Genomic DNA, 16,281 nt, shown 5'->3' on the forward strand with positions numbered 1-16,281 from the left:
CTGTGTGTGTTTTTTTTTCTTCATCAAATGCTGTGTCTGGTTGTCAAAGGTTGTCACTGGTTTTGTTTTCTGCATCCGATAGTAAAAAAGAATTAAAATGTCAAATATATAAAAACAAATAAAAAATTCCAACGTCTATTGTCTGTGATTTTTAAATGCTGTGTCTGGTTGTCACTGGTTTTGTTTTCTTCATCTGACAGTAAAAAGCATTAAAGTGTCAAATTTAAAAAAAAAAACAACGTCTGTTGTCTGTGATTTTTTTTTTCATCAAATGCTGTGTCTGGTTGTCTATGGTTGTCACTGGTTTTGTTTTCTGCGTCTGACAGTAAAAAAGGATTGAAATGTCAAATATTTAAAAAAAACAAAATTTTCAACGTCTGTTGTCTGTGATTTTTTCCATCAAATGCTGTGTCTGGTTGTCTATGGTTGTCACTGGTTTTGTTTTCTGCATCTGATAGTAAAAAAGAATTTAAGTGTCAAGTATTAAAAAAAATTTTTTTTGATGTCTGTTATCTGTGATTTTTTCCATCAAATGCTGTGTGTGGTTGTCTTTGGTTGTCACTGGTTTTGTTTTCTTCATCTGACAGTTAAAAAGCATATAAGCGTCAAATTTAAAAAGAAAATCAAAAATGTCGACGTCTGTTGTCAGTGATTTTTTTCATCAAATTCTGTGTCTCGTTGTCTATGGTTGTCACTGGTTTTGTTTTCTTCATCTGACAGTAAAAAAGCATTAAAATGTCAAATTAAAAAAAAATCAAAAATTTCAACGTCTGTTGTCTGTTTTTTTTTTTATTAAATGCTGTGTCTGGTTGTCTATGGTTGTCACTGGTTTTGTTTTCTGGATCTGATAGTAAAAAAGGATTAAAATGTCAAATATTAAAAAAAAAACAAAATTTCCAACGTCTATTGTCTGTGATTTTTTTCATCAAATGCTGTTTCTGGTTGTCTATGGTTGTCACTGGTTGGTATGGGTCTCTGCATCGGATACTAAAAAAGAGTTGAAGAGTCAAATATTTTATATTTTGTGAGAATATGTGAGAATTTCCCCGCGTGCTGCGTCTGGTTTGCTAGTCACCGGACAGACAAACAGGGCTATTATATATATGATGATTGCCTATAACGATTATAAAATTCCATCTCATAATACTAAAATATCCAAAGCGCAAAAAAGCATGGAGCGAAACGATATGCAGAGGTTTTAAGCAGGCCATCTGCAATAGTCGTCAGAAAATAATAGACTAACAGCTAAAACTTTGACAATAGTTAGATGGGGTCTGGTCTGGAATATTGTACGTTGGGTAAATGCGTCAAAAACTCTCTGTGATGAACAACATGCGATACCGACGGTCGCCTCGGTATACTCTGGGAGGGGAGTTCGAGGAAATAAAACTGCTGTGCCGTTCACAGGAAACACGTTCTACCAGAAGCTCAACCACGAGCTCAACGCATCCCGCAACGGCTTCGTGTCGCGAGCCGAAATATGCAGGGATAAGGACGGGAGCCTCCTGACGGACAAACGTAAAGTGATCGAAAGGTGGAAGCAGCACTTCGACGAGCACCTGAATGGCGAAGATAATGTAGGCACGAGGGATTAAGGCAGCGGAGGAAATGACTATGTTGGTGCAGCAGAGGACGGGAACGAACCAACTCCCACGCTGAGGGAAGTTAAGGATGCCATCCACCAGCTCAAAAACAACAAAGCAGCTGGTAAGGACGGTATCGCAGCAGAACTCCTCAAGATGGGCCTGGAAAAGTTGGCCACCTGTCTGAACCAGTTCATCTACAAGAAAGACGACAAGTTAATGTGTGAGAACTTTCGAGTGATCATCATTTTGAATACTGCCTACAAATGCTATCCTAGATCATCGTCAGGTCGTCTGTCACCTGAAACGAATGAGTTCGTGAGAAGTTACAAGCCGGCTTCATCGAAGGCCGATCGACAACGGTCCTCACCACTACCTTTGTCCTCAGAAGGCGAGCAGGGTCAACCCGCGCCCAACTGTTTTGCAGGCATCAATAACTGATGCCTACGTGCAACCAGATCTGACCTGCTGAAAGCAAGGGTATCAGTACCCTTCAGACCCTAACAGCTGCACCAGAAGGTTGCTGACAGTAGGGTCTCCACCTGCCCTGGCCCTTACCGGGGACCCTTTCCCAACCACGGGCTCGGATCCAATCCAGTAGACTGACGCCACAACAACACCGCACAATGTGGGTGATAGCCGTTGAAACCGAATTTCAGCCAAACTCATCCCTTCCCATCCTCTGGACAAGATTGTCCGGAGTTGTGTCCACCCCGCATGTGGCAAGCATGCGGTCACGCATTGTGCGAAAACAGGAATGCACAAATAAACAAAACGTGTTCCGCCGTCTCGTCTAAACCAGCACAAACCGGACATTCGGGAGAACCTGCATGACCGAACGGTGTAGATACTGTTAGAAGCAACCATGACCTGAAAGGACCTGTGTCAGGTGGAATGTAACTTCCCCATGGCGCCTATTAATCCAACTATCTACCCTCGGTATCAACCTATGGGTCCACCTTCCTTTGGTAGAACTGTCCCACGCGCGCTGCCATTTGACCATGGAGGCCGTCCTGTGTATGCCTCTTGTACAGCGCATTTCAAAGTACTCTATGTCCTCTCTGATAAGGATGCCGATGGGTTCCATACCAGTGATGACGCAGAGACATAACACCGGACCCAAGATGGACCTTGCGGGACTCCTGAAGTTATGTGAAAGCACTTCCGACCCACCCCTGTGTCGTAAACTAGTACCCGATTCTGGAAGCAACTTCCGAGAATCTTGTACAGGTACCCGGGTATCCCCAGATGCCAGGGTGCATCGGCAATAGCCGGCCAACTGGCGCTATTGAACGCATCCAGAGTCACTACTCCACAGTAGCGAAACCCTTTTCTCTTACGCTGGAGCGCTATCCCAGCGAAAGCCCTCCCCTTCCGGAAGCCGTACTGGCTACTCGAGAGACTAAACATTCTATTGAGGATTTGAGGATGATCTTTTCGAATACCTTTCCCACCGTGACGATCAAGCATATTGGTCTATATGTCGACGGGTCTCCGGGTGGGTTCACTGCCTTTGGTAATAGAACCAGGCTCTGCCTCTTCCATACCTCTGGGAAAACTTTCCCGTCCAGGCATTTCTGAATAGCAAACCTTAACATTTCGGGAGCCTCTGCAATAGCTACTTTTAAGGCCAGGTTCGGAACTCCGTCCGGACGCGAGAGCAATGCTACCAGCTCGTCGCCGTCTAAACTAAGTAAGTTTCGCTCACGGCGGAGCGCCTCCCTAAATACCCCTTCATTGAAGTATGATGTCTTCCACCTGCGAGGGTTTGGCCTTGGCCTAGCCGCCTCTTCTTCTACCCGCTGCCTGCTGTTGTTGTAGTTGCCGGCATTTTTCTGGACCTATCCGCGACCCAATTTCTGTTGTCGGCGGGTATTCGGTATGGGTCCATTATGATGACGATATCCGTCCCCCAATCAGAAATCGTCTGACAAAGCAGTTACTGAGCTGCGTCACAGTGGTTCAGGTTCAACTGCGTTACCTGCACTGTGATTTGTTCACTGTTGGCTTACTTTTATACGTCCGCCACAGGTAGCTAAACCAAGGTTATCTGTGTCCCTGCCGGCACATTCCGTAGCCGAACAGCTGCAGTGGCCACCTGTACGCCACACTGTTGCCGCAGTGCCGTGATGAGTTCTTCGCCTTCGGTGACCTTGTTTAAGGTTTATCACCTTCAGAATCGCCTCTGGTGTAAAAGCCCACACCTCTACCTCTTCGCCAAGGACCTCTTCTGCCAAACTTTTGCAGGTGGCGCCCTTCCGTTTCTTATCGCGCTTTAGCTCTAGGATCATCTCACCCGTACAAGTACGTCTGATACTGCGCACGTCGGCTCCCAGATCCACGAGCTTGGCGTCGCTTCGCATCGCCTTCAAGACATCCGAGTATTTCGACTGTTCGGTCTTGATGACGAGCGCGTCGCCTTTCTTGCGCTTGGCACTTACTCTTTTATGCCTTCCAGGTTTAGCGTCCCTGATTTCCTCGACTTGCGGCTTTTTTCTCCTTCCTCTTTCGCTCGACTTTCGTCCAAGGACCTCCCCTTGGTTCACCCTACTCTGTGGCTGCTGAGGGCCTTCCAACGGTCGCAACCTCTTGTTCTCATCCTTTCGGAGTTGGCCACTCTATTCAGGCCCACCCTTCCCAGCTTCCCGGGACGCCTGGCTGGGGTCCGACTCCGCCACGCCTCTTGGACTTCCTGCGAAAGCGAAGACCTCCGTCTGGGTAGACTTCGCAACCTTTGCTTTCGCCGGTTCCGCCGCTGCTGCAGCTTTCACGTGATCCTGCTTAGCACCGTCCATCGACTTAGGAAGTAACAACAGCCGTTTTCAGATCCTTGCTTATGTTGGACTTCGTGGACGCAAAGTCGATGATGTTGCCAAATTGCTGCTCAGTCACCTCGATCGCGGACAGCCCTTCTCTCTTTTGATTGATGGCCATCATCAGCCACGCTCCGCCCAATACCTTCACCGGCAAGCTAGCCGGAGAATGGATCGGAACTCCCACGCTGGAGCTCCGTGCGCAGCTTCCCACTCCTACCTGGTTGTTTCTCCTTATCGGAGACCTCGGCAACCCACTTCATGCAAAGGGGTTAGCCTCGCCACTACCACTACCTCCTGCTTGATTTAGTTTGACTTCATATTCAATCCCACGAGTAGCACGGGAAAAGAGCTCCAAGTATAGACACTATAGATTCCATAGACTCGCGAAGGCGAAGACAACTGTAGCCAAACGAACTGTCAGTTCGTGTAGCCAAACGAGCATGACGTCACAATTTCAATAGCGACAATGGATTACGTGACGTCATATTCGCTCGGTACACTCTAAATTCACGGTAAAACACACTAAAATCGTATTGCTCAACCATGTCTCCGCGAGTCTATGGAATCTATAGTGTCTATAGGTCCAAGACGTCAGAGCCCTGCATTAACGCGGTAAGGGACGAAATACTGTGGGGTCGGGTGCCCAATGACCCCACAGGCTCCGTTAAAGATTGAGCATCTTTTTCACCACCTCGATCACTTATTCCTCGGCACGGGTCGCTTGACACCTTGAATTGGGGTTAGTAGTCCTATTCTTAGCCAGCGACTACGCAGCTGACTCGCAAGCAGGGGTATTGGTCAGGCCTCGGGACAATAATCCCTGCAGCCCTCGTCTTCTTGATTCGTGCACATATATCGATCTTGGTGCCGCTATCGACCGCCATTGGATTGGGATTCTCCACTGATTGCCCAGCTACCGTAAAGCTAAAAGTGGTTAACCGTGTTTACATCCAACGATTTGATCTAGTTGACGTTGATGGTAAGACCTGCCGCAGAGAAGCGATTGCCAAGATCATCGAGCTTGCTGTGCATATCAGAGCGCCGTAGGGGCTAGGAGAGCAACGTCATCAACCAGTTCGAAGTCATTGTTGACACAGCAACCCACGGATTGGTTCAAGATCAATCGTACCTACCAGGATCTCGTCGATAACGATGCTTTTCTCAGGGACACCCTTGCGACTGAGGGGTACCTATGTTTTTTTGTGATTGAGACGCTCGAAAGCTTTGCGCTTTATTGGCCATAGAATAGTCCTCTAAACAGAAAAAGGCCAAATATCGTGCTAATGGTTACTTGGACGTTTTATGGCCTAATCCTGTTATAAATCCGACATGCAATCCATCGTTCATCTGTTCGCCTAGGAGGGTGTCCAAACGATACCACCCCATCTTCCTTTCAATTTTCACCTTGGCATTCTATCTGCACCGCACCGAATCAATCACGATTCAACATTGAATGAATCGAATCCGCATTAGACTCTGACGTTGAGCACATAGTGGGTAAGGTGCGATGCAAAGAGAAAAGAGATCGGATAAGCGTCGAAGCACACTCTGTGGAAACTATATACGGAACGCATAAACCGTACATAGTAGATGAGTTGCGATGAGTGCGGAGATGCGATGGAGCTGCTTCGACGCATGTGAACGCAAGAGAACGCTTGTCGGGTATGGATTTTATGATTGCGCTCGTTGTGTATGTAAAGCAATGCGGATTTAATGTGTTGGGAATGCTAGTAGGTAATATAAAATGGCTCCACCCCATTACCCCGAACGCCATTACCCCGAACGCCACTACCCCGAATGCCATTACCCCGAATAGGCCACTACCCCGAAAGCCATTTCCCCGAAAGCCATTACCCCGAAAGCCACTACCCCGAAAGGGCCATTACCCCGAATCGTTCAGGAGATCACCAAAAAAGGGGTGACCGATTAGAAATTGATGAAGGTCGTTATAAGTTAGAAAAGGGTAATTAGTAACTAGTGTAGGTATGAATACTCTTCTCCATCCTATGCCCCTATGTTAATACTATTCTTAAACAGACGATTCAGGTACCGATTTTTTCTGTTTTCTTTTTGTAACGAGTAAAAAAAATATAAAAATAAAACACAAATCAAATAGCTCTTAATTCTTCGTTTTAGATAGCATGACAATGGGAGCACATTGTTTAAGATAGGTACCGTTTCCCTTAGGTTTCCGTATGTTGTGCTTCATGCAAAAGTAAGGTTCGTGAAAACGAAAGCAGCAAACGCAATGAAATTAAGAAGACAAGTAAAGACAAATTTTCCTTATTTTAAACTAGCTGCTCTTTTGAACTTATAGCTATGGCTATAAAAACTACAAGTATTTCAAACTGACATTTTCCGTTCTTTTAAAAGTTGGTTGGCCTCAAGCACGATTGTAAACTGGTGGCAAACGGTTATCAAATTACACTTCTTCAAATATTTGCCTTCTTTTAAAAATAGGCTGTTCTTTTGAGTTTGCAGTTTCCAACCGTGTACTATTGCAGAGTTGTTTGGTAGCCAAACTGTTAATTTCTTTATAGAAATGTTTCCTTCTTTTCATCAGAAGCTGTTCTTTCGAGTTTGAGTGTTACGTAGCTTATTTGCAGACGAATAACTAACTCCATAGCGGATTTGTTCTTCTTTGAATAATAGGCTGTACTTTCAAGTAAAATTTCTCAGAATTGACTTGCGGCCAAACTGGCAACTAGATTTCTTTTGATTTTGATGGTTAGTTTCCAGAACATCAAGCCCTAAAATTGTTTTCTGAATATTTTTTTCAAGATTGTAGTACTGGACTGGATTTCAGATATTCAGTTCAGTTCACTTAGCAAGGTAGATCCAGCATCGTTGAACCAAATTAACTATTTTTTTTTTCTGGCGACTAAACTGTAGCTTTTTTTTCATGAAAGGCTGTTCTTCTAGCTGCACTCATATAGTTTACTGGGAGTGAAAGCTGCTTACTGTATATGAGATTTGCCCTTCTTCAATTTATAGGCTGTTCTTTCTAGTTACGTCGTTACCGGGTTGATTGGCGACATGTCGAGTCAAGTACAAGACACTGAAGACGACCTTACAGTTGAGGTCGAAATACGTATCTGTCAAAGGATGCAAATTCTTAGTGGAATTCAAAGGAACCGTACTTAACCGGATTTTCTTTTTTATTTATTGACATATCTCTATTAATTCCATCTGGTGTTTTCCCTTCTTTTAAAGTTGGGCTGTTCTTTCGACTTATATTGTTACAGAGTTGTTTGGTAGCCATGTTGCCCTTTGCAGATTTATGTATAGGGGCCGTGCATAAACTATGTAAGTAGGAGAGGGTCTATCCAAATTCTAAGCTCTATACAAATTTACAAATTTTTGTATGAACAAATCGTGGACTTCGTGGCCGAGTGGTTAGCGGCGTTACTCGTCTAGGTACCTCGCATGCCTCGAAGTGTGGGTTCGATTCCCGCTCCGGTCGAGGAAAACTTTTCGTCAAAACAGAAAATACTCCACTGGGCCACTGAGTGTTATACGTGTTGTCCGTTGTCTAATGTTAGTACAGTCTGTGCGGCCTCTGGCCGAAGACGGTGCAATTGTCTTTTAAAATTCTACGATGAGGAGGGGGAGAGGACCGAGGTGACCAAAATTCGGTCTACGCAGTTTATGAATGGTCCCATAGGAGATTTGCCCTTCTTTAATTTATATGCTGTTCTTTCTAGTTATATCCTTGCAAACCTTATCGGCGGCCAACCTATCAATCACATTTTTTCACATTTAAGGAATGTTTTTTTTAAGTTACACTGTTATAGAGTTTTACATATTACCAAATCGTCTATTCCTCCTTAAAAGATTTTTTCTTTTTCTAACTATAAAATGTTCTTTCTGGGCCTATTTTGCAATTTGTATTATTTGATCTCGCCTAATGATCATTAGACTTGTTAGTGATACTTTGGCCAAATGTCTTTTCGGCCTAATGGGCCAATATCGATAGCCAGTATTTGAAGGACCTTTGCTGACAGCTCTATCTCATACAAGATCATCTCTAATACGTATTATTCCATTGTTTTGTTTTAAGGTTATTCTTTACAATGATATTTTCTGGTATTAAAGCTGTCAGTAATGTTATTAAATTAACAAAAATATTAAATACCCATCATCAGAATAACTCATCTAAAAATATACTTCCGGGGTAATGGCGTTCGGGGTAGTGGCCCATTCGGGGTAGTGGCGTTCGGGGTAATGGCCCATTCGGGGTAACGGCTTTCGGGGTAATGGCCTATTCGGGGTAATGGCTTTCGGGGTAGTGGCGTTCGGGGTAATGGCGTTCGGGGTAGTGGCATTCGGGGTAATGGGGCAGAACCATATAAAATACGTTGATATGTTGTTGTTTTTAAATATAACTCAATGCTTTTTCACATGACTTGCATTTTGATGGACCAGACGTAATGTAAAATAACATATTTCATTGCATATAAAATAGTATTCCATCAAATCGTTTAAGTTTTTTTACAGCATAATTTTGTTTGTTTTTTTACAGCATTGTTTTGTTTGTATAAGAAAACATTTTAGTTTTCTCTGTTCGGGATTTAAATCCAGTGATCAATGTTTGATATGGTCGTTTGTTCAGTGCATGTTATTCATGTGCAAGTTAGAAAGTTTAAGGTTTTATTTTATTCACATTAATTGCTAAAATGATTCTGATTGAAAGGTTCTGCTTTTTTCTTTGTCAGGCAAAACTAGATCCCTTAACGAAAAGGGTGTGATATCTATTTCGATTGATACTCTTTTACCTAATATATGATGAATATTGTGTACTTATTAGCAGGCTTGTCCGCACTGAGTGCATGAAAATTCTACTCTTTGGATTTACACCATCAAGCACTTAATAAATTAGAAATCTTTTCATCTTATCAGATAGAAGGATGTTGAAATATTGTAAATGTCATTTCGAACTATCAAAAAACCGCACCGCAGCGCCGCGGTGCCGCGGTTATGATGTGCTTGATGGTGTAAATCCAAAGAGCAGAATTTTCATGCGCTCAGTGCGGACAAGCCTGCTTATTAGAGACATCTTTTCTCGTAGATATCACCGAAAATTTTGTAATAAAAAAACCTATACCCTTAAATAATACATGCTTGCCGAATTTTTGTTTCTTTTTACCGAGGTCAGCACAATCAAGTAATGTTTTAATGCCGAAAATCAGTATAACAGTCTCATATTGATTTAAATTGAAATCAACACTCAGACAACTCAGTCCGGAAAGTAAGTATAAGCATACATAAAGACATCTCTCACGCGGATATAATTACATTTTATGCATTCTTTTCTCAAATAATCAATTCAATAATCTCAATCTTGTACAGTTACACCAGATTTGTTTTTTGAACTGGTCGGTTTTTGCTATTGCAACAGGATCAGAACTGACTAAGTTATAGCAAAAACAAAACGACCCGCGCAAAACAAAAAGCGGGTGCATTTTATCTTTCCGTTCTTATAGATGAAACGATCATTTCACTACCCACATCCAAAGAAGCGCTTCAACATACAAGCGACTTCATCGATCAAATCACGCGAGACGTTGATGCGCACGAAATAGGCGAAAAAGGATGTGAAAACAACATGCGCACCCTCATTGAAAACCTCATGCACTATGGCCTATCAAACATCCCTCTTCTCATCTCATAACTTATCGCATCCGATCGCATCTCACCTTACCCACTATGGTCACAGCCTGACTCCGGCCAGAACAGAACACGCCAGTCGTAGATGGTTTCCTACCATCTATTTCCTCTTTGGTCATTTCGCACGTGAGTGCAACGACCGCATCATGTCCATAATACTCGTTTTGATATTCGTTCGTTCATTACGGGGCGCGCTACAAATGGAAGTGCAATTGCATGCTGGCAGGAGCCCGAACCCGGCTCAGACAATTGTGGGGGCATACTTATCTACCCCCCAGTAGTGGAAGGACACGATGATCAGAATCAGTATATGGATCTGTATGTACCTACTCGACAATGACTGAGCAAAAAGATCCGATGATATAGATACCTATGGCTGTGACCATAGTGGGTAAGGTGAGATGCGATCGGATGCGATAAGTTATGAGATGAGAAGAGGGATGTTTGATAGGCCATAGTGCATGAGCTTTTCAATGAGGGTGCGCATGTTGTTTTCACATCCTTTTTCGTCTATTTCGTGCGCATCAACGACTCGCGTGATTTGATCGATGAAGTCGCTTGTGTGTTGAAGCGCTTCTTTGGATGTGGGTAGTGAAATGATCGTTTCATCTATAAGAGCGGAAAGATAAAATGCACCCGCTTTTTGTTTTGCGCGGGTCGTTGTTTTTTGCTATAACTTAGTCAGTTTTGATCCTGTTGCAATAGCAAAAACCGACCAGTTCAAAAAAAAATCTAGTGTAACTGTACAATATTGAGATTATTGAATTAATTATTTGAGAAAAGAATGTATAACATGTAATCATATCCGCGTGAGCGATGTCTTTATGTATACACATATTTTTACTTTCCGAACTGGGCTATCTGAGTGTTCATTTCCATTTAAATCAATATGAGACTGTTACACTGATTTTCGGCATTGAAACATTACTTGATTGTGCTGACCTCGGCAAAAAGAAACAAAAATTCGGCAAGTATGTATTATTTAAGGGTATAGGTTTTTTTTATCACAAAATTTTCGGCGATATCTACGAGAAAAGATGTCTCTAATAAGTACACAATATTTATCATAAGCACTGTATCGTTAATTATGAGTACATATTTGAGGCCCTGTATTAAAAAGACTAAGTCTTATTTTGACAACTGCTGTGTGTTTATGTGTTGCTAGCGTTGTAAACAAAAGATAACCTTCATTAAAAGTTAAAGTTTTTCCTCAAGTGGAGCAACGCGAGTGTTTACGGATGAGGAGCGAAAATCGATTGTGAGCAGGACTGCTATGAAAAATAATTATCGCTAAGAAAATTAGCAAAAGTTGGAGGTGTTAGCGTTTTTTCTGTCCAAAATGCTGTCAAACGATTTGGTATGCATAACATACTGATGAACTAACCCGGACGCGGCAGAAAACCAGGTGCGTCTAAGTCAAATTTTGACAGCAAAATTTGCAAAATCTTCAAAATAAAAAAGGAGGTATTCATAATAGATTGCGCAAAAAAGTGTGGAACGACTATTGGTATGGTTCAGCGCGCCAAGGAGCGTAATTCCCTGAAGACTTACCCAAAACAGAAATGTCCAAAAAACAGTCAAATTCTGGCGGATTATGTGAAAACTCGGGCTCGGAAACTGTACGACGATGTTTTGAGCAAAAAATACATGGATGATGAAACGTATGTCATATTGGACAACAAGGCACTTCCAGGGGCACAGTTTTTCACTGTGAAGCGTGGCACTGATGTTCCGAATTCGGAGAAATCGATTTTTTTGCAAAAAAGTTGGGAAAATGTATTAGTTTGGCAAGCAATTTGCCAAAACGGTATGAAATCGTCACCTTTCTTCACCGTCCCAAGTATGAACGTCGAAATATACCGGTAGGAATGCCTCCAGAAACCAATTCTGCCACTCATCTGAAAGCACAAAGGTCCTACATTATTTTGATCGGATATGGCATCCTGCCACTATGCGCGTGACACCTTTGACTGGTATGAAGAAAACAATGTCCAATTTGTGGAAAAGGCAATGAACCCTTCAAATTGCCCGCAAATTAGGCACATTAAGAAGTATTTGGCTTTGATGAAAAGCAGTGAATCAAAATTCAACCATCGCGCAACAATAATGACAATGTCGCAACCTGTATTTGTTGCGACAAAACAACACATGCGACATAAGTTTGTCCCAACTTGAAAAAAATGGGATTAACATCGTACACCACGAGTTTAGAGATTTTTAAGCCTTGCATTGCCATTTTCGAACGGTAACTTCGAGTCGGAAAACACTGCAACCCTGATGAAGCTCTATCGTCAAGCAGTTTCGACTCTGGGTTAGTAATAATTGATTATTCACGAGTTGAAAAGTACGCAACAAATTCAGCTTCCGTTTTGTCTGCAACAAAAAATTTCGAGATCATGTCATTTTCTGTTACCAGTAGGGATAAAGAGTAATCGTCGCACCTTCTTTGTAGCTTGTTTTGTGCCTCTTTTGTCTGACAATTCTCTTCACTGATGAAAAGGAAACTACGGCAAAAGGATAGAGGAGCAGAGGACGTCATCAAATTCAAGAAAAACTGGGCCAACCCAAGCAAAACCATCGACGGAACGGTTGTCCAACACCTTATGAAGAACACCAAGAAGAAGGTGCGAGAGCTGGCAAGATCCACGAAAAATTAAATATAAAATGATAGAGTAAGGTGGGGCAAAAGTTCGACCCTAGTTGAAAATTCAACCTATTTCAAAAAATCGCAGCAGATAAAAATAAATAAATACCGTGTGGTGATTCTACCATTCATGAGCTAAAATTTTGCTGAACAAAAATACGCCAAATGTTTTTTTTTTTTCAAATTTTGAGTTACAACACTTTTTATATGTGTGTGTTTTATTCGAACTCTTGCCCAACCACTGGGGCAAAAGTACGAATCTAGTGTTTGTGGAATTTCGCTAACCGTAGCACACTATTTTGACAATTTAGTAATAGCAATACCTGAAACCACTTAATATTTGATGTTAGAACTGGAATACACTTTAAAATTCGATCTGGATTTTACCCAAATCAGGGTTAAATTTACTACATCAAAAATTAGTAGTTTACCGTCAAATTCAGATAAAACAACTTTTTTTTCAACTTAAATCGAATTTTCTCACTAATTCCATCACTCTCAGAGATAATATGTATATTTTGCAGAATTTGAGATTTATACCTAAAGTTGCCACATGACTCGAACTTTTGCCCCACAATTCGAACTTTTGCCCCACTATGTGTAAAATATGATTTCCAAATATTTTTTGCAAAAAGTTATACATTGTAAAGCACCTTCAAAATATACCTAGTTACGCCCCGAAATAAAATATCGAATTCGATTTCATTACAATTCCATTCCATGGGTTGGAAGAACCATCGCTTGTTACAAATTTTTGATCAAAAACCAACATTTTGTCATAACTTTTCGAAATATTGATCAATTTTCATAATTTTTGGAGTGAAAAATTTTTTTTCAAAAAGGGTTCGAACAACCTTGACACCCGAAAGAAATAATTTGAATTGAGCTCAAAAACTCCAAAAGAAACTCTTGCCCCACTCGAACTTTTGCCCCACTTTACTCTACCATGGGCTTTTCTGATGGTCAATAAACAATGTAATTGAATTTTATTTACAAAACAAATAAAACATTTTCAGATACAGCAATTTTCAGGTGTACTCATAATTAACGATACAGTCCTTATAGTAGGTAAAAGAGTATCAATCGGAATTGATGTCACACTATTTTCGTTAAGGGATCTAGTTTTGCCTGACAAAGAAAAAAGCAGAACTTTTCAATCAGAATCCTTTTAGCAACTAAGTTGAATACCATAAAACCTTAAACTTTCTAACTTGCACATGAATAACATGCACTGGACAAACGACCATATCAAACATTGATCACTTGATTCAAATCCCGAACAGAGAAAATAAAATGTTTTCTTATACACATATAATAACAAAATTATGCTGTAAAAACTTAAACGATTTGATGGAATACTATTTTATATGCAATGAAATATGTTATTTTACATAGTGATCGATAGACAATATGATAAATTTTTATTACGTCCGGTCCATCAAAATGTTATGTTATGTTATGTTTAAAAACAACAACATAGTAAAGCATTTTATATTACCTACTAGCATTTCCAACACATTAAATCCGCATTGCTTTACATACACAACGAGCGCAATCATAAAATCCATACCCGACAAGCATTCTCTTGCGTTCTCTTGCGATCACATGCGTCGAAGCAGCTCCATCGCATCTCCGCACTCATCGCAACTCATCTACTATGTGCGGTTCATGCGTTCTGCATATAGTTTCCACAGAGTGTGCTTCGACGCTTATCCGATCTCTTATCTCTTTGCATCGCACCTCAGCCACTATGTGCTCAACGTATCACTTCCACACTCTGAGCGGTGTTTAGCGTGATGGAGATATACTTCGTTTTACATTTAAATTGTTGCATGTGTACCTACGAGAATGTAAAGTGGAGCGCAATCTGCATGCATTCGACTGCGTTGTGGAGAACGACATTCTTTCATAAGGGAAAACAGAAAAGGGTGTTTCAATGCTTCGGCCGTGAACAATACTGCAAGTGTATCGGATAACATCTAATGGAATTAATTTGAAACAGGTGTTGAAACTATGAATAAGTATTATTTTGTTACGAGTGAACGTGTAGCTTAAAGCTTATTTCAAAGCCGAAGTAAATCAGTTAAGGACTGTTTGCAGTTCGGAAGGAAATACTCAGCCTATCTTGATGCATGGGAAATTCCTTGCCTGAATCGACCAAGAAACCGATTTTCTTCGATCGCAGTACGTAGTTGCGAAGTAATGACAATTCAAATGGCAAAAAGTTTCTGCCAGAAATCGATCAACAATTTCTTGAGCGATTCCTTTTGAACACGAAACTGGGCTTTAGCAGGAAGAAGTTGACTAGCAACCACTCGGTCTCATTCCAGAGCCTCCTTCGGTACGTCCTCAAAGGATGATTCGTATCTATTCGTATGCCTTCCAGATTCGAGCCGTACCTTTCTGGAAATTAGAAGCAAGGGTTTTTTCCCGAGTTATGTAGAATCTTCTGTTTTATTTGTATGAGAGCCCCCCCATGGAGCGCTCAATTATCTTCCGAAGAGGATGGGGCCTCACACCAGCATACCCGGGCAGAGGTGAATAACAAACCAATAACTAAAGAATAACAAATTTTGTCATATCTAAATTTGCAATTCTTTAGATTTTTTATCAATAGCTCAGGATGACACATATATAACAAAATATCCTATCATTGTAAAACTTGTAATTGTCGAGTTATTATTGAATAATATAATAACATAATAATAACAAATATTATCACCCAAAATATCATTTTTCATTTTCATTTTGCAGCATTTGGTGGGGCAATGAGAGCGCAAGTCAGTCCAAAGCCGATGATAAGGAGGGGTAATGGCTGAATAGTCTTTGCTGACCACATAAACGCCATGGGATAGGAAAAGGGTATTTTGGTGTGGGATTAGGGTGTTGGTGCAGACTTGACGATATCAATGCTATTCAGATGCAAAATAATTTTAAGGCTCAATAGTGAATCGCATACCTTCCAAAACCAAAAAAACAATAATCCACAAAATACCAAGCAAGTCATAGAAAGAAAAAGCGCCCGATTGTTTATTTTGTCAATTATAACAAACGGAAACTTCTACCCTCTCCGACTCGCCAGTCACCCCGGAAAAAATGTCCCTTCAGTTCTGGAAAATATATTATCCCCAATTAAGCCTTTAATCGAATTGTCCGCGTGGTCTTGTAGTACCCCTGCTAGGTAAGAATCAGTCATTGCCATACATATTAAATGCTAGACATGACCCCATGGATAGCATTTGCATATGTAAAAGCTTTGCTGATGTGACTTTCCTATTAGGCAATTCTCTCATCTCATGTTTGTCTTCAAAACCTTATCAAGCTTAGAAAATTGAAGTTGATAAACAATACATTACAAGGTTCGAATTCCCATAGAATGAGATCATTCATTCGCACTACAACACCATAGGAGATAATACCACATTGGCTGATTACAGTACAAATGTGAAAAATCTCCCTTTTCCCCCTATCCGCAACCCGGGGACGCGCCCTGTTGGATTTCGAAAGCCTCGGAGAATATTACAAACCTTCAATGGCATTCCCATAAACTAACCCACATTGCCCATTCAGG

At 41.3% G+C, this 16,281-nt stretch overlaps 1 protein-coding gene across 2 annotated transcripts in view; it reads right to left on the bottom strand.

Moving 5' to 3' along the window:
- Positions 1-16,281, bottom strand: part of LOC109405109 (protein MAK16 homolog A) — a 100,338-nt gene that overhangs the window by 49,428 nt on the left and 34,629 nt on the right. The gene's annotated exons all lie outside the window — the stretch shown is intronic.

This window comes from Aedes albopictus, chromosome 1, assembly GCF_035046485.1.
Source record: "Aedes albopictus strain Foshan chromosome 1, AalbF5, whole genome shotgun sequence".
Lineage (NCBI taxonomy): Eukaryota > Metazoa > Arthropoda > Insecta > Diptera > Culicidae > Aedes > Aedes albopictus.